This window comes from Ambystoma mexicanum, chromosome 2q (genome assembly GCF_040938575.1).
Source record: "Ambystoma mexicanum isolate Mex_15411 chromosome 2q, UKY_AmexF1_1, whole genome shotgun sequence".
Lineage (NCBI taxonomy): Eukaryota > Metazoa > Chordata > Amphibia > Caudata > Ambystomatidae > Ambystoma > Ambystoma mexicanum.
Genome location: NC_090924.1, coordinates 15,844,338 through 15,860,310, shown reverse-complemented (window position 1 = coordinate 15,860,310; position 15,973 = coordinate 15,844,338).

Sequence of the window (15,973 nt, the reverse complement as noted above, 5' to 3'; positions counted from 1 at the left end):
TATTCACCTTCCCATTTGAAATCCACCCTCCAACATTCTAAATAATAAATAAGAGTGGCTGCCCCTGACAGTCCCCTCATCCTTACTGTTCACCACTAGAGCTTCCTATAAACTTGAACATTTTGAACTTGGTGGGAAGCTTTTTTGCAGTGACAAGCAAGAGGTATCTTATTTTATGGGATACATATTTTAAAAGAAGGGTAATGGGCTTAGAGGCAGTTGACTGATTCAATGCCCTAAAGGACTTACAGGGGCCAAGTGACAGGGGTGCCATGGGTGGAAGGATCCTGACTCTCACTTCAACATTCTGGAGTTCTAGATGTATGTGAGGAGATAAACCTGGCAGAGACTACTCAAGTTTGAATCCTAGAATAGTTCTGCTATTTTAATCAGGTGGAAATCATTATTTTCCTAGAAACATGGGCTCTTCCACTCATTCATATTCATGGTTTTATTACTGTTTGTATTCCTGCTGTTCCATCCAAAATAGGCAGGCCCAATGTGGCATGATAGTATGAGTTTCCATGGATCTCCCTGTGAGTCTGTGGCAAATATCCACAGACTCAGCACATATTATTCATTTGATAGTATTGGATAGATATAATTATTTGGATGTATTTAACCTTATTAATATGGGAACCAACCAAGAAGGTACCTAACCAGGCTTGGATCACTGGCTGGAATTTAGAGAATGGAATGACAAATCCCTTAGTTGAAAGAGTCCTTCATGTAACAGGTGGCTTAATTGAGTACATGATGAGGTACATTTGGAGTTAGGAGCTGAGAGAGAAATTCCTGACATGTGTTCGTACAACATGACAAGGAATATAGTGGGGGCTGCAGAGGAATTATGCAATGATTTGACAGTGCATAATGGTCCTCTAGAAGGTCATATCCACACAAATCCTACTTTTAGTGGCCACAGGGAAATAATCTTATTGTTACTTGTCAGAGGGTGATTGGGGAAGATTTTCGGAATTGGGAAAAAGTTTGGGATTTTAGGGCAGTGAGAATTGTCTGCTTGATTCATGGAATTATTTGCGTGAAAAACGCAGATTTGCGCGCCTTTCTGCCCGAAAATCCCCATACTTTAAACAGGGATTTTCGGGTAGAAAGGCGTGCAAATCTGCGTTTTCACGCAAATAATTCCATGAATCAGGCTGTGAGTGTGACTATGAAGCACAGTTTGTTTGCCTTGCGTTCGGGCATCCATACTTAATGGGATGAGGGCCTAACTGTACCAGAGTGGATGGATGTTCCCTAAAATGGCAGAGTAAATGTAGTTGAGTTTCCCCGGTCATGTCCAGAGTTGCTATGACTGATGGATTGTGAGCAGGACCAACACATTAAGTTGGAAGAATGCACAAGAGTTTTGTTTCAGGTCTGGGCTTTACTGGAGTGTGGGGAATGGACCCCTGCATACAGTTCAACAAGAAGGTGGCGAGTGTGCACAGCCTATGTTTATATTCACTTGTTATAGAATATTTCAAAATCGATTATATTCACTTAGTGGGGTTCAAACCTACTAAAAAGGTGCCTCAGTGGAAATCACTCAAAGTTCACACAAAAAGACAAGACCTTGGCTACAAAGCCAGCGGTGTGGGCTGCACTCCCAAATACCACGTCGTAGTGTATAATATTCTTGACGATGTTTTAGAAAGAATGTATGTTTAAAATCTTCAATACAATTATTTTCAAAATCCTTTTATTTTCTGATTCTTAATCCTTAAAAGGTGATTCAATGCTCAGTCATGAGTGGCAAATGCATGTCAGGGCCAATGCATTTCGGACAAATAATGTCCTTCATAAGGGCCAGTGCAAACTCTTTACTAGATCTGAAAGTGACAGTTAACTATCCATAATCATTTGGTTCACATTTTTCATAATCCACATGAGCATAATAAAACCAGAATGCATTACAAACAGTACCCATTGAATGCACAAGATTTAACAAGCGTGATATGAATACACCGTTTTATGTTGTTATTTTAAATACGTACGTTGTGTAGTGTTGTGTTGGTAGAAGGAAAGGAAAGAAACAACATATTTTTATTAGCTTAATCCCAATGGTTTTATAAACTATGTAATTCCCTACCTAGTTTGCTGACCTGCTGGTGAGCACAATAGTGGATGCTGTCTGCAAAAATATAATATAAACGGTTTTACTCTGTTGCTTCTTATATTTTAACTGTTGCATTATATATGTATGCATTCTATATTTTATCATCAACCACAGATAGCTGTTCTGCAATAATTGGTACGTGAGTACCTAATGTCTTACCTAATATCTCATGCCGCGTTCTGCTTGTGTGACGTAGCAATTGGGGCAGATTTCTGGCATACCTCGTGTTAGGTATCGCTATTGCTGAGACAACTCTGTTATGTGTAAATACAAATCGAATTGATAAGTTCGTATTCTATAGTTGTACACTCCGCAATTATCTGCTGCCTATACTCGCACTGGTCTGTGCGATCGTGCTGCTTACCAGGTTAGCGACCCTTATAACTTGAAAACCGCTGCAAGGACGCGTTGTGTATGGCAGTTGTTACTATTAACTGCTGTACGTCGTCATGGTAGCCAAGATGGTGGTTATAGTAGTTTGCAATCCGCCATCTTGTAATGGCACGAATACATTTAATTTTATACATGCATGCAGTTAACATTGGGATAGGGGCTGATATGATCATGAGTGTGTCAAACAGAAGTAGGTGCAGTTGTGACCAGTGGCGAACGTGTGAGAGCCCATAAAAATAAAAGTGTGTGGGCTGAGTTGGTGGATGTTATTGAGCATAGCGATTCTAGGGCTTCATAACTTCCTATTATGGAATCTATTCTCAGTGGAAAAAGCTGGCAAGATTACCTTTCTGGTATCCAACAGGGTAAGCTTAGAGAGGTAGAGTTTGTGAACAAGCAAGTTCCTTACTCGGATGGTTTGAGTGAAGACCTCAATGGAAGGTTTTAAGATTCCTCCATTTACTTTCAATTAAGTACACTAAAGACTAAAAAGGCTGGTTAGGCTGCAGGAGGGGACTGAGACACAATCAACCTACATAAAACAGCTATAAAAATATTAGCATATCTCCTCCTCCAGCTTCTTTAATTATATTATGATGGCTGGTATTGTCCCTCCTCTTGTAAAATGGCAGAGATTGTGACAATTTCCAAGGATGATCATTCTAGTCTAGTCTATTAAATGCCATTGTCCCTAATAGATGGGGCCTGTGCGATCTTTGGAAACGTCCTACTTACCAGGCTTCAATTATGCCTTGATACAGATGGGATAATAGACAATGCCTAAGGTAGGTGTAGATGAGGGGCTGGAACAATTGACTAGGTGTTGCATCTGCTGCTATCCTATATGTAGTGTGTTAAATTCTACAAGGGACAGCGAATTGGGTTTTTATTGACCTAAAAGCTGGTATAAAATCTGTGGAAAGCTCCAATGTGTGGCGTGCACTTAGGAAGAGATGCCTGGATCCTAAATATGTAAAGCTCCTTCAGGCATTGCACATGAAAATTGGAAGGACATGAGATGTGGGATGCACAGAGAAGCCACTGCAGATTCCCCTGTAACCCAGGTATGGCAGGGTTGTGTTCTTGCCCCGCATTTAACATAAAATGAAATGATGCAGTAGCCATGCTATTGATGGCAAAAACCAACTGGTGTTCTGATATTACGTTTTACTGATGATAAAGCGCCCCTCCCAGCATGCACAGAACTTGGTGCAATTAAGCTCCCAACGAGTTTTCAGGCTTATTGTACATTTAAACCCCTGACCATGAATCTCGAGAGAACGAAGATGATGGCCAAGGGAAGCAGGAATCTATTAAGACATGGGATAAGAGTAGAGGTTGGAAACAAATGGTAGACCCTTGGTCTGATTACCTCGGTATATGTGTTGCCTCTATTTGTACCTGGAAAGCACAGATAATGAAATGGTAATTAAGCTTGACTCAGGTGGGAGAATGTGTTCTTCACTCCCACAATTCAGTGGGAGGTTTCCAGTTAACAACAGTGGTATGCACATATGAGATGAAACTGGTTACAGCTGCCACATATGCAAAAGAGTTGTGGGGGTATTTTAAGGCTACACCATTATTGTTGAAGCAAATAAATATTTGAAGGCCCTTCTTTGTCACAGTCCCACACTAACCCCAGCCCACTGTTCCTCTTCACAGTCCCCAGCTTCCTGCCTCAATCTTCCTCATCACTCTCCCCATCTAACTCCACCTCAGTCTTCATCATCAAAGTCCACTAGAACCACCACCAAACACGTCCTCGCCACAGTCCCATTCTACCCCAACTCACTCTTCGTCATCACAGTCCCCCACTACCCCACCCCACTCTAGCTTCATCACAGTCCACTACTACCCCAACTTGCTCTTCCTTGTCACAGACCACCACTACCTCAACCTCTCTCTTCCTCCTCACAGTCCCCTATTAGTCCTACCTCCCTCCTTCTCCTCACAATCCCCCACTACCTCATCTCCATCTTCCTTATCACAGTACCCTATTTCCCCACCATACTCTTCCTCATCACAGTCTGTCACTACCCTCAACTCACTATTCCTTGTCACAGTACCCTGCTAAAGCACCTCACTCTTCCTCACCACAGACCCCCACTAATTCCACCTCACTTTACCTCATCGCAGTGCACCACTACCCCATCTTACTCTCTCATTTCAGTCCCTCACAACCCCATATCACTCTTCTTCATCCCAGTGCTCCACTACCACATCTTCTTCCTTGTCACTTACCTCCTGATTGCCATCCACTGCCCTACACTGTCCCTGTTTCTCCTTACCCGTCAAAGGTGGCCACCTGTGTCCACTAGTGTCACTTGCAGCCCAGTGCCATTTTTTAGCTGTCCTACCTGTGACCACTGGATGGACTTAGGCAGCCCAACACTGTTCCCTTCGTCCTGACAACGATTGCCTTACTGTATCCTGCAGCCCAGTGCTGCTTTCATTTGACTTATCTGTGACCACTGGATGGACTCCTGCAGCCCAGAACTGTTCCTTCTGTCGTACCAACGACCACCTTACTGTCTACTGCAGTCCAGTACTGCTTTCATCTGACTTACCCGTGACCACTGGATGGTCTCCTACATCCCAGCACTATTGTTTATCTTCCTACTATCGACATCTGGAGTGACTCTGCAACCCAGCGCTGAACTTCATTGTCTTACCATCGACCTCTGTACTGACACTTGCAGCCCAGTGCTGCTTTTATATGTCTTACCTGTGTCCACTGGATGGACACCTGCAGCCCAGCACTGTTCGTTATGATCCTACCTTCAACCTCTGGAGTGACTCTTCAGGCCAGTGCACTACTTTACCTTTGTGCCTGCCTGATTTACTGGTGTAGCCCCTCATTCCATTAGGTGTGGCTTTACCAGTCTGGAGCCAATCTTACCTGCTTGTCATAATTGCATGACTGGTTTTCCTTGTGTGTAGTTTTCCTATTTGTCCCTGCACTTATAACTTGTTTTGCATTTCCCCTCCTGCACTTCACTCCCTCTCACCCTTTTTCTTGTTCAGCACTTGCACGTTCCCAATTGTCTCACAACCTAGTCAGGACGTTTTTGTTTGTCTTCATCCCTTCTACCCCGTTCCTGGACCTCCCACCTCCCCCTCTCCCTTTCTATCAAAATATAGCACTTGCACGTTCTGAATGTTAAAGACCTTTTAAGAACGTTTTGTTTTTTTACTTTATGCCTCTTCCGCTTCCTCTCGCCCATCCCCCTTTTGTCTTGATGCACCTTGAAACACAATCTTGCTGTATAGTGCACATTACAAATAACCAATAAATAAAATAAGTAAATAAAAAGATCATGACAAATTCTTCCCCAAGAGGATCCTGAACCTTCAATGTGCATGTTACATCAGTTTCAACGTTAGTTGGATAATGATTGCATATAAATGGTTTATGTAAGCACTTTGGTGAAAATGCCATACGAATAACAGATTACTATTATTATACAGACTTGTTAATGGCAATGTCGATGTGCTTGTGCAGAGGCAACTTTCCTTCCATTTGATGGCCATACGGTAACCCCTGAAATGGCAGAGGCATTCCTACTTGTTTTTCCTAATGTTGTGATGTGTACCAGCAGTGGTCAATGACTGTCTTTTCTCCTTTTGAGAGCATTGTCTGTATCAAATTAAATGTTACATTTATGTGGGGGTTTCTCCTTCTTTTTGACCAATGGAGTCAGGATATCATTTAATTTCATTTCATAAACCTTGCAGCAAATAAACATTATTCATAAAAGCGCAACATATAATAAAGAAAAGACAAAGGTAAAATGTACAACATAACCATACAAAGGCATACCAATAATTCAAAATCACAACAGCGATTATTAGAAAACGTATGTTAAACTACTCCAAGAATATTAAAAAAGGAACAGCCATATTATAGAACATCTGTAACATTTCATTAGTAAAGAGTGCTTTATACACTCACAGATCTCCGTACAAAAGGAACAGCAATTCTCTGATGTTGATTTATTAGTGCAATTTGTACCAAAGCAATTTGAGGGAATAATACCTTACCCCAAAAGCGCACATTTATTCTTCTTAAAATAAGGTTCTAAGACATGAAGGAATATATAATTCAGGAACAAAGTCAGTTTTTGTTGGAAGATATTCTCTTAACAAATCGCCTCATTAATTAGGTGTCATTGACAGATAGAAATACCATACAATCTTATAGAAAAATTGTGTTCTTATTGCACCACTTAAAACCATAAACAGACATAGATATAGGAGCAATCGATGGTATAACGAGTCACTGAGAACTCTCAAGAAAGACTGCCAAAAGAAGGAGAAAATGTTGCTAAAGACTAGAGATCCTAATGACTGTCAGACAGTAAAGCCAGCCTTGAATATTTATTAGAAAGGCATCATATCAGCAAAATCCTCATGCCTCCAGAATCAGATTGATCTTGCTAACAGATCTAAAGCTCTCTTTACAGCCATACAGAACTTAGCCATTCCCCCTCACCTCGCTTGGCTAATGAATTTAATGTCTTTTATATGGGCACAATAAACTCCATTAGGTTGAATATTGACGCTCAGTCAGTTAGTCAGCATGCCCCTACACCAGACACTGACGTGACAACTGTTTCAAAGTGGCAAATCCCCTCTTTGTCTTTCTACTGTTAGCCTAGAGGAAGTTACAAAACGTATCTCCAAACTAAAACCTAATTGTAACTACGACCCAATCCCAACATATCTTGCCAATCTTGCCAGGCAACATGCCTCCTCACTGAGTGAGTTTATTACCACTTTTATAGATTCATCTTTAGCTCAAGGCTGTGTTCCCTCTGACTTCAAAAGATCGTATCCCACTCCTTTGTTAAAAATGTTATCGCTGGATTATAGGATGTTATCTGATTATCAACCTATCACAGACCTTCTTTGGCCCTCCAAGATCGTGGGAAAAATTGTTACAACACAACTTCAACATTTCCTGGAGGGTCATGGCATACTCAACACCTACCAGTCAGGATTCAAGCCAGGGCAGACCAGGGCATGGTACTGAATCTGCACTTGTTGCCATTTGGGGCGACATTCTGAGGGCTGCCGATGAGGGTGACATTAGCATACTGGTATTCAACAGCCTTTGATACTGTTGACTTTGATGTTCTTAACTTGAGATTGATGACAGTAGCACAGGTCTCAGAGGAATCCTTGAAATGGTTTATTTCACTCCTGTCGAATCGTACTCACCAAGTAAAAATGGGCCTGCATTGCTCTGATTCTGTGCCAGTTAATTGTGGTGTACCCCAGGGGTATTCATTCAACCCATTGTTGTTCAATATTTATATTAATCCTCTGCTGAGTATTTTCTCTCAGTTAAACCAGAGTTACCATTCATATGCCGATGACACCAAAATGTATGTTTGGCTAAACAAGCCTCTGGTGTATGCAAGGTAAAAGAAACTGGATGCTGGGGAATAAGATTAAGTTAAACACATCCAAAACTGAGATTATTGTATCTGGAGCAAAAAAACAACTAGCCAACATGCAGTCTTGTATCCATGCCCAGCACTTTTTGATGTCCCAACAGTTTTTTCCAACATAGTAAAAAAACTGGTTGTAAATGGCAGGGAAGCCCAAACTGTAATTTACAGGTAAGTGAGATTGTTGAATCCATTTATTTTCATCTCAGACTTCTGAAGCCTCTCCTGTCTCTTATGTCTGAAAAAGATCATAAAGAAGTAGTTGGGGCACTGGTTAACTCTAAGTTAGATTACTGCAATTCCCTTCTCATGAGCAGCCTAACCAATAAAATGCAGAGCCTCCAAGTCACACAGAATGCGACCGTTTCGGCTGCTCTTCTCTCTTCCCAGGGACACACCTATCCCTCAGTTTCATGGGAGCCTTGATTGGCTTCCTGTACCGCAGAGTGTTGTTTTTAAAACCTTTTTTCTGTTTTTTTAAGTGTGTTCATGACTTTGCCCTGTTACCTATCACCTACAATCTCTGTCTATCGACCTAATCATGCTCTTTGTTCTAAGGGTCCGAAATCTGTAGACAATTCCTTCATCAAAATATGTTTATCAGGGTGACAGATGTTTTTCTATATTTTCTATATTCTTGTACCATTCATTCTCTAGCTCATCGTAGCTGGCACTTTATATAACTTGTTCCCTTACTTCAGGATGTCTCACAACAGCCACTCTGTTCATGCTCCAGCGTTTACCATTGCTGGTTACCACATGTTTGTCACCCACTTTTATGATTGATATTGGATCATAGAATTGTGAGCACCCCTTAGGCACTCTGAAAGGTTTTTTGATCCTTACAACATAACCCACTTTTAATCTTTTCTCCCTTCTCGAGCACTTATGCTTCTCCACCACATATTGATCCATCAACCAATCTGAATATAGATCGGAGTATAAAGACCTTCCTCTCATCGTTTGGAACTGTGAAATTTCCATCAACACATGTGGGGTGTCACAGTGTGCCGTCAACATTTTCCTGCATTTCCTTTTTCCACTTCATCCCATTCGCTCTAGACAACTGTATAGATTCCTTGATTATGCGGTTGGTGTGTTCAACCAAACCATTTGCTCTAGGGTTGTATAAGGCTGTGCAATGATTCTCGATACCATGCTGTTCCAAATACTGCCTCATTTCATTAGACACTAACTGAATACTGTTGTCAGATATAATTATCTTGGTGTACCCTTCCCTTGCAAACAGCTTTTCCAAATAATTAATCACAACAGACGTTAATATACAATCTTCAAACTCCACCTCAGACCACCTTGAAACATAGTCTACCATCCCTATCGTAAACCTATTCTCACGCCCAAGCATACACATAGGGCCCATGAAACCAATGGCAATCTTCTTCCAGGCCCTATCAGGAATATTCACACTACTGGTTTCCACCTTCTGAGTTTTCAGGTATTTGTTACTTACAGAAAAAGCAATGTACTGCCCCTCTTCCACGTCAAGCATGGCATCCATGACTGGCCACCAGAATCTAAACCTCAGTCTATTCTTAGTTCAACTTATTCCCAAATGTCTTTTAGGGGCGTGCCTGATCAATTCACTCTGTAGTGAAAAATGAGGAATCATCCTCTCACCCGAGCTAGACCCCCTTCAGAACTGCTCAATTAATCTCTGACATTATAGTAAGGAGATGTTGAGGATTCACCCGACTTCCAACTCTGCTCCATACCCACCATAGCCAACCTCATCTTGTGGTCCTCACACACTGCATCTATCCAGATCCTTTTTGAGAAAACATTGCCAACATTACTCTTAATCTGTGCTATCCACTCATCGCATATGTCTTCTACTAGCTACACACTCTCTAAAGGAGCTCTGGATAAACAGTCAACTACAGGGTTGAATTGACCAGGAACAGTTTAGAGTGGGTGGGTAGGACCAACTACTAGTGCGCTCTTCGTCCTTACTAATATTGGGGCTTGCTGCACAACCAGAACCCTGAGGCTCTACTCTAAACTTCAAGAAGTAAGTAGGAAATGGCAGGATGGTTCTAATTAGTCACGCTAGCCTAAAAAACATGAGGTCATCGATCGCATATGTAGTCAACATGAAGAATATTTTAATCATTTCTGTTAGATAGAACACTTCAGCCACACATGTTTTGACACTCTGTCTTTGTCAAGGCTGATGAGTAGACATAAATCATGTAGAATCATTGATAAAAAACAATGAGATTGAGTAAGCAGAAGTGCGCAATGCATACCATTTCACGGTTTGGGGAGGGCAAGGACAGGAAAGGCAACAAATAGACATGGGAAGTAAAATGTGTTAAAAAAAACTTAGAGGATCAACATACAATGAATTCCATGCTAATTGCTATTAGGTTCTGTAATGCACATTAATTATTGCGTTGTAGTGCCATGAGAGATCACATGTTGTGCTACATACAGTGAGTGAAACTGTGGTGGAATAAGCACCCAATAATCCCATAACTGATGGTGTCACCGTATTGTGGTTTAGAGCATTTGTTAGATGGGGGAATATAGTTTATGTGGTGATAATCAAGCGGATAGGTGACTGTCATAATGGCCAGAGTGGGGTGACTGTGCATATGAGGTAAATAAACTATGGTGTGTGAAGAAGGGCTGCAGTAAAGCAGCTGGAACTCACCAATGCTGACTTTTTGAGTTGACCTGTATAGTACGCGCAGAGATTGAGCACAGGTGAGCAGCCCAAATGGGTATAGATAGATCATTAGAATGAAGAATCTTGTGGTAACTGAGAACTTACCCTAATGGTTTTAGGAACAACTCAGTTTTTTTTTAAAAAAAACTTTATTTTTGGTTGCATGTTACAGTACACTCGCTGTAATTCTCATAAACATGATACAAATATATTATGCACTTCATAATCACACAATCCTTTTCGGACTAATGTTATACATCAGGCGCGTGCTGTTATGTAAAATGTAGACACAGTGCAGATAAATGGCGGCAAAAGTCCATCTGGATAACAGTGTAGTGTTACACTTCATTCACACTGTCATTGTCAGAGTTTTCTGTGTCGGAAGAGGTTTCAGTTAAATATGTCTTAAATTGAGCCCAAATGTCCTTCGGTTTACATGGAGAGGGTACCATTCCCACATAGTTTTCTTCTCATTCATTCACATATACCAATACTGAAAGGAACTGATCCACAGTCGAAACCTGTCTGCTCTTCCATTTCTGGAGGATACATTTCTTTGCGACTGTGCATGCGACATTGAACAGTCTCCTGATTTTTTCCGGGACCTTTCCATTGTCCCCAAACAGGTATTTCGGGGGGTTGAGGTTTGCGGGGATTTGTGTGATCTCCTCTAGGATATTAGCCACCATGCGCCAGAATTCCGCTACTTGGGGGCAAGCCCAGGACATATGAAAGGAGCACGCGCCAGGGGCGTGGCATTTTGGACAATTGTCAGGTAAGGTGTCATAGAATTTCACCATTTTTACCGGGGTGAAGTGTATCTTATTCAGGATCTTGAACTGTATTAGTCTCAGGCCTGCATTCAATGAGATCTTTTTAGATAGGAGACAGTATCTGGTCCATTTCCCTATTTCAATAGTAGTACCCATGTCCTTTTCCCACAATGTCTTAATGGTGTTTAGAGTTTCCGTATGTGTCTGGACTATGTTATATAGTTTGGACACCCCTGTGCCCATCTGAGAATACAATGACTGATAACATGCATGTTCGGGGGTTTCATCTGGAAATGTAGGCCAGTGTTTCTTAAACGCCACTTTCATGCGGTGGAACTGAAGAGTGATCAGTTGGTTTCCACCAAACGATTCTGCAAAGTCCTGAGGGGTCACAAATTTACCATTTGGGAACATGGTTTTCATTGTAAGCTCATAATCTGGGAGCCAACTTTTCTGGATACCAATGTCGTACGTGGGTGTGATGCCTGGGAAGTTCCAGAGGGGGGCCTGAGAATCATAGGGGTTATCTATCTGGAGTCGTTTGCTGATTGCGGCCCATTCTGCGATTGTACAGAGGTGGGGTCAAACTTGCAATTGTCTCTATACCTTTTCGTAAAAATAATGGATCGCAGGTCTGTTGGGCGGACTGAGTGTCACTCTATAGGTATGTGTGGTGCCTTATCCGAAGGGTCTTGCCAAAATTTTGCATAGTGTGCCTGTGCTACATAATAGTATAGCTCGAAGTCGGGGGCCGCAAACCCTCCCTTTTCATAGAGTTCGACCAGCTTGGCCCAACTAATTCTGCTTGCCCCCCCCGTTCCAAACGAAAATAGTAGCCATGGATCGAAGGTTATCGAGGAAGGGTCTGCCCGGCCATATGGGGACGTTACAAAAGATATAAAGGAGCTTGGGGAGTACTGTCATCTTGAGTACCGCTATACGGCCAGCAAGAGATATGGGGAGTTTGGCCCAGATTTGAAGTTTCGAGTATATGGATTGTATAGTGGCCTCGTAGTTGTCTATATACAGGGAGGTGCTATCACGAGAGACTAGGATTCCTAAATTCTGATGTAATCAGGAGCTCATGCAAGACCATACGTGTTTGTGGGGCAAGTGGTGGCACTAGTCAATGGGAAGATTTTGGACTTGGCCGTGTTGATCTTGTAAACTGAATGTAAAGTGAAGTCGCTTATCACGGCCAGTATGGGGGGAAGGTTCTTCTCTGGTTCACGAACATATAACAGTGCATAGTCAGCGTATAATGAGATGGCTTGGTATGCCCCTGACATATATATACCTCTCAGCTCTTGCTCGGCCCTGACTGCGGCCGCCAGCGGTTCAATTGTTAGAGCGAAAAGTATGGGAGAAATGGGGCACCCCTGTCTGGTCCCTCTGTGTAAAGTGAATTGGTCAGACAGAGTTCGATTGGTTAGTACCCTGGCTTTGGATGACGAGTACAACAGCCTGACGCATCCCGTCAGATAGGGGCCGAATCCGAATTTGTGGAGGACCTCAAACATATATAGCCATGAACCTGAGTCGAACGCTTTTTCTGCGTCTAATGATATGGCTATGGCTTGCACCCCTGGTTTGATCTGTGCCAATATGCAGAGTAATCTGCGCAAATTTAGGGCCGTGGATCTAGTGGGTATAAATCCACACTGGTCAGGGTGAATCAGGGTGGTCATTTTGGGGAGCAATCTGGTGGCGAGTACTTTTGCATACATTTTGGCATCGGTATTAATCAAGGACAGGAGGCGATATGAAGAGCGTTCGTGTGCTGGGCGTCTAGGTTTCAGAAGCACTGTAATAACCACGTCTGTCATTGATTCTGGAAGTGAACCTGCATTAATGGCCTCCTCCCATACAAGAGTTAGTATCGGGGCAAGGATCGTGGAGAAAGATTTGTATAATTCAGCATTCAGACTGTCAGGTCCTGGGGTTTTACTTGACGACAGCGATTTGATTGCCTCAGCTATTTCATCGCTTGTTATGGGTTGCTCGAGGGTCCAGTTGTCCTCCAAGGTCAACTTAGGGAGGTCAATCTTACTCAGGTATGTCCGTATATTATTTTGTGTACAACTGTCATGATTGGCATATAGATCAGTATAGTAATGTGAAAATTCGAGGTTTATTTCGTTTTCTCCATTAACGACAGTTCCACCCTCCGTTAGGATGCTCATGATAGGAGTATGGTTGTGTTTGTTACGGAGCATGCGGGCAAGATGGTGACCTGCTCTATTGCCCTCCCCATATCTGCGTGCTCTGATGGGGATGGCCATGTATTGTTGTTCTTTGGTTGCCAGATCTTTGAAAGTTTGGAGTTGCCCACTAATATCGGCCAGGATGCGCTTATCATGGGTCATGCTGTACTCAGTTTCGAGTGTTTGCAGGCGTGATTCTGTATTACCCAACTCGGTTCTGACGGCTTTAAGGAGGCAGGTCGTTTTGGAGATCAGATTTCCCCGTACCCATACCTTAAACGTCTCCCATATAGTCGCCCAACTGTCTACGGAGCCCTTGTTCAGCTGGAAGAATTCTTCCATGTCGGTGTGAAGAACTTCAACGGCACTCAGGTCTTTTAATATGTTGGGGGACATCTTCCATCGTTGTACTGGGCGATTTATGTCGGGGAGCAGTATGTCCAGGGTGACTGGGGAATGTTCCGGGAGCGTGCGAGGGAGGATCTCGCAACGTCCGATACAGTTAACCAGGGGGGACGAGATGAGCCAGTAATCTATTCTGGATTCGGTGTCATGGACTGAGGAGTAAAACGTGTATTTTCTGTCAGTAGGGTGGGTCCCCCTCCGAGCATCAGAAAGGGCAAGTTCCTCTTGGGCATGCCGAATAATGTTCGCCGCTTTGGTGAGGTGCCTAGGCCTGCTGGAAGACCTATCCAGTGTGGTGTCAAGAATAGTGTTGCGGTCTCCTCCCCAAAGGACCCAGACATTTGTCGTCAAACCTATCACTGCGAGAAGCTGTATATAGAACTCTGGGTCGTCCAGGTTTGGACCATATGTATTGACCAATATGAGTTTTACGCCAGCCAACGTGCCCCAGACCACGACATATCTGCCCTGTGGGTCTATCTTGCATTTTTCAGTGGAGAACCCCAATGAAGGGTGTATCAGTGTGATGATCCCCCTGTTCTGAGAGGAATATTCAGTGTAATGTCTGTTGTTACCCCATTGCCGAAGGATACTCTCGTGTGTGGATTTCAATGCATGGGTCTCTTGGAGCATCGCAATGTGTGGGTGGTGCCTATTGATGTATGCCCCCACCTTACTGGCTTTCACTCTATTGTTTAACCCCCAAACGTTCCAAGTGATTAGTTTCAGTTGTAGCCCCCTGGGTGTTCTAGTGTTTTGCGCCATTTTCGTGCATCTTGATGACATTCGAGAAAGTGGGTATTCTTTCAAAGAAGACCTGGAAGTGAACCAGTGAGTGCAATTTTAACAGTGAACAACCAGCAACAAAAAAGAGAAACTTTGTGCCTTGTGCCCAACCGGGGCATCCTGAGGTCTTAACAGTGTTCTCCAAAATAGAGAAACGTCCCGAATTACCTGAACCCACCCCCTCCCATATCATCGTGCCTGACTTGATGATGATCCCCTTTTTTACTAACTTGTGGGTGAACCCAGAGAAGGGGTCGAGTGCAGCAACTCATCCGGCGACATTCAAGGATGGGGAGCAGAGGTGCATCTCTGCCTGTCCTTGCTTCAAACTTTTCCAGTGGCCCAAAGAGACCACCTACAGCTAAAGCTAATTCCTAAGAGTGATGGTTCAGGCTACACTGGCTGTTGCAGGTCATTCTGGTCGAGTTCCTGCCTCCCTGGTGGGATGGGTATCGAGGCTTCCATGTAAGTCAAGGTTGCTGCAGGGGATTCAAAGAAATGCGCTCTCCCGCCGTGCTGTATACGAAGTTTAGCCGGATACAAAAGGGCGTAGGGGACCTGTCGCAGTCGCAGCTGGCGTTTAATGGTTTCGTAGGATCGTCTTTGAGTTTGCACCCCTGCGGAGAAATCCGGGTAAATATGGATGTGATCATTGCCGATTCTCAGGGGTCCTTTCTCCCTCGCCAGCCTGAGGACGGCGTCCCTGTCCCTGTAGTTCAGTAGTTTGGCTATAACCATACGGGGAGGAGCCCCGGGCCTGGGCGGTGGAGCGAGGGAACAATGAGCCCTCTCAACTAGGAACTGAGGTGAGGATTTCAGAAGATCTTCGAATCGGAGCTCCATTGGACCCTTGCAGAAAGACTCCGAGAGGCCGACTATGCGGATGTTGTTTCGCCTGGAGCGAGATTCCAAATCATCGCATTTGCCGCAGAGTTTATCCATTTCCCCTCTCAGGAGAGATATGACCTGGGTGTTTTGCCGGGTTGAATCCTCATTCGTACCAATCCTGCCTTCAGCCTCTGTGATTCTGGCACTTTCTTTGTCCAGTCGGGTCTTTAGTGAACCAATTGTGGAGACAATGTCATCGAGTTTGACATTTATAGCCAAGAACCCGCTCTGTACCGTAGTGAGTAGGTGGTCGAATT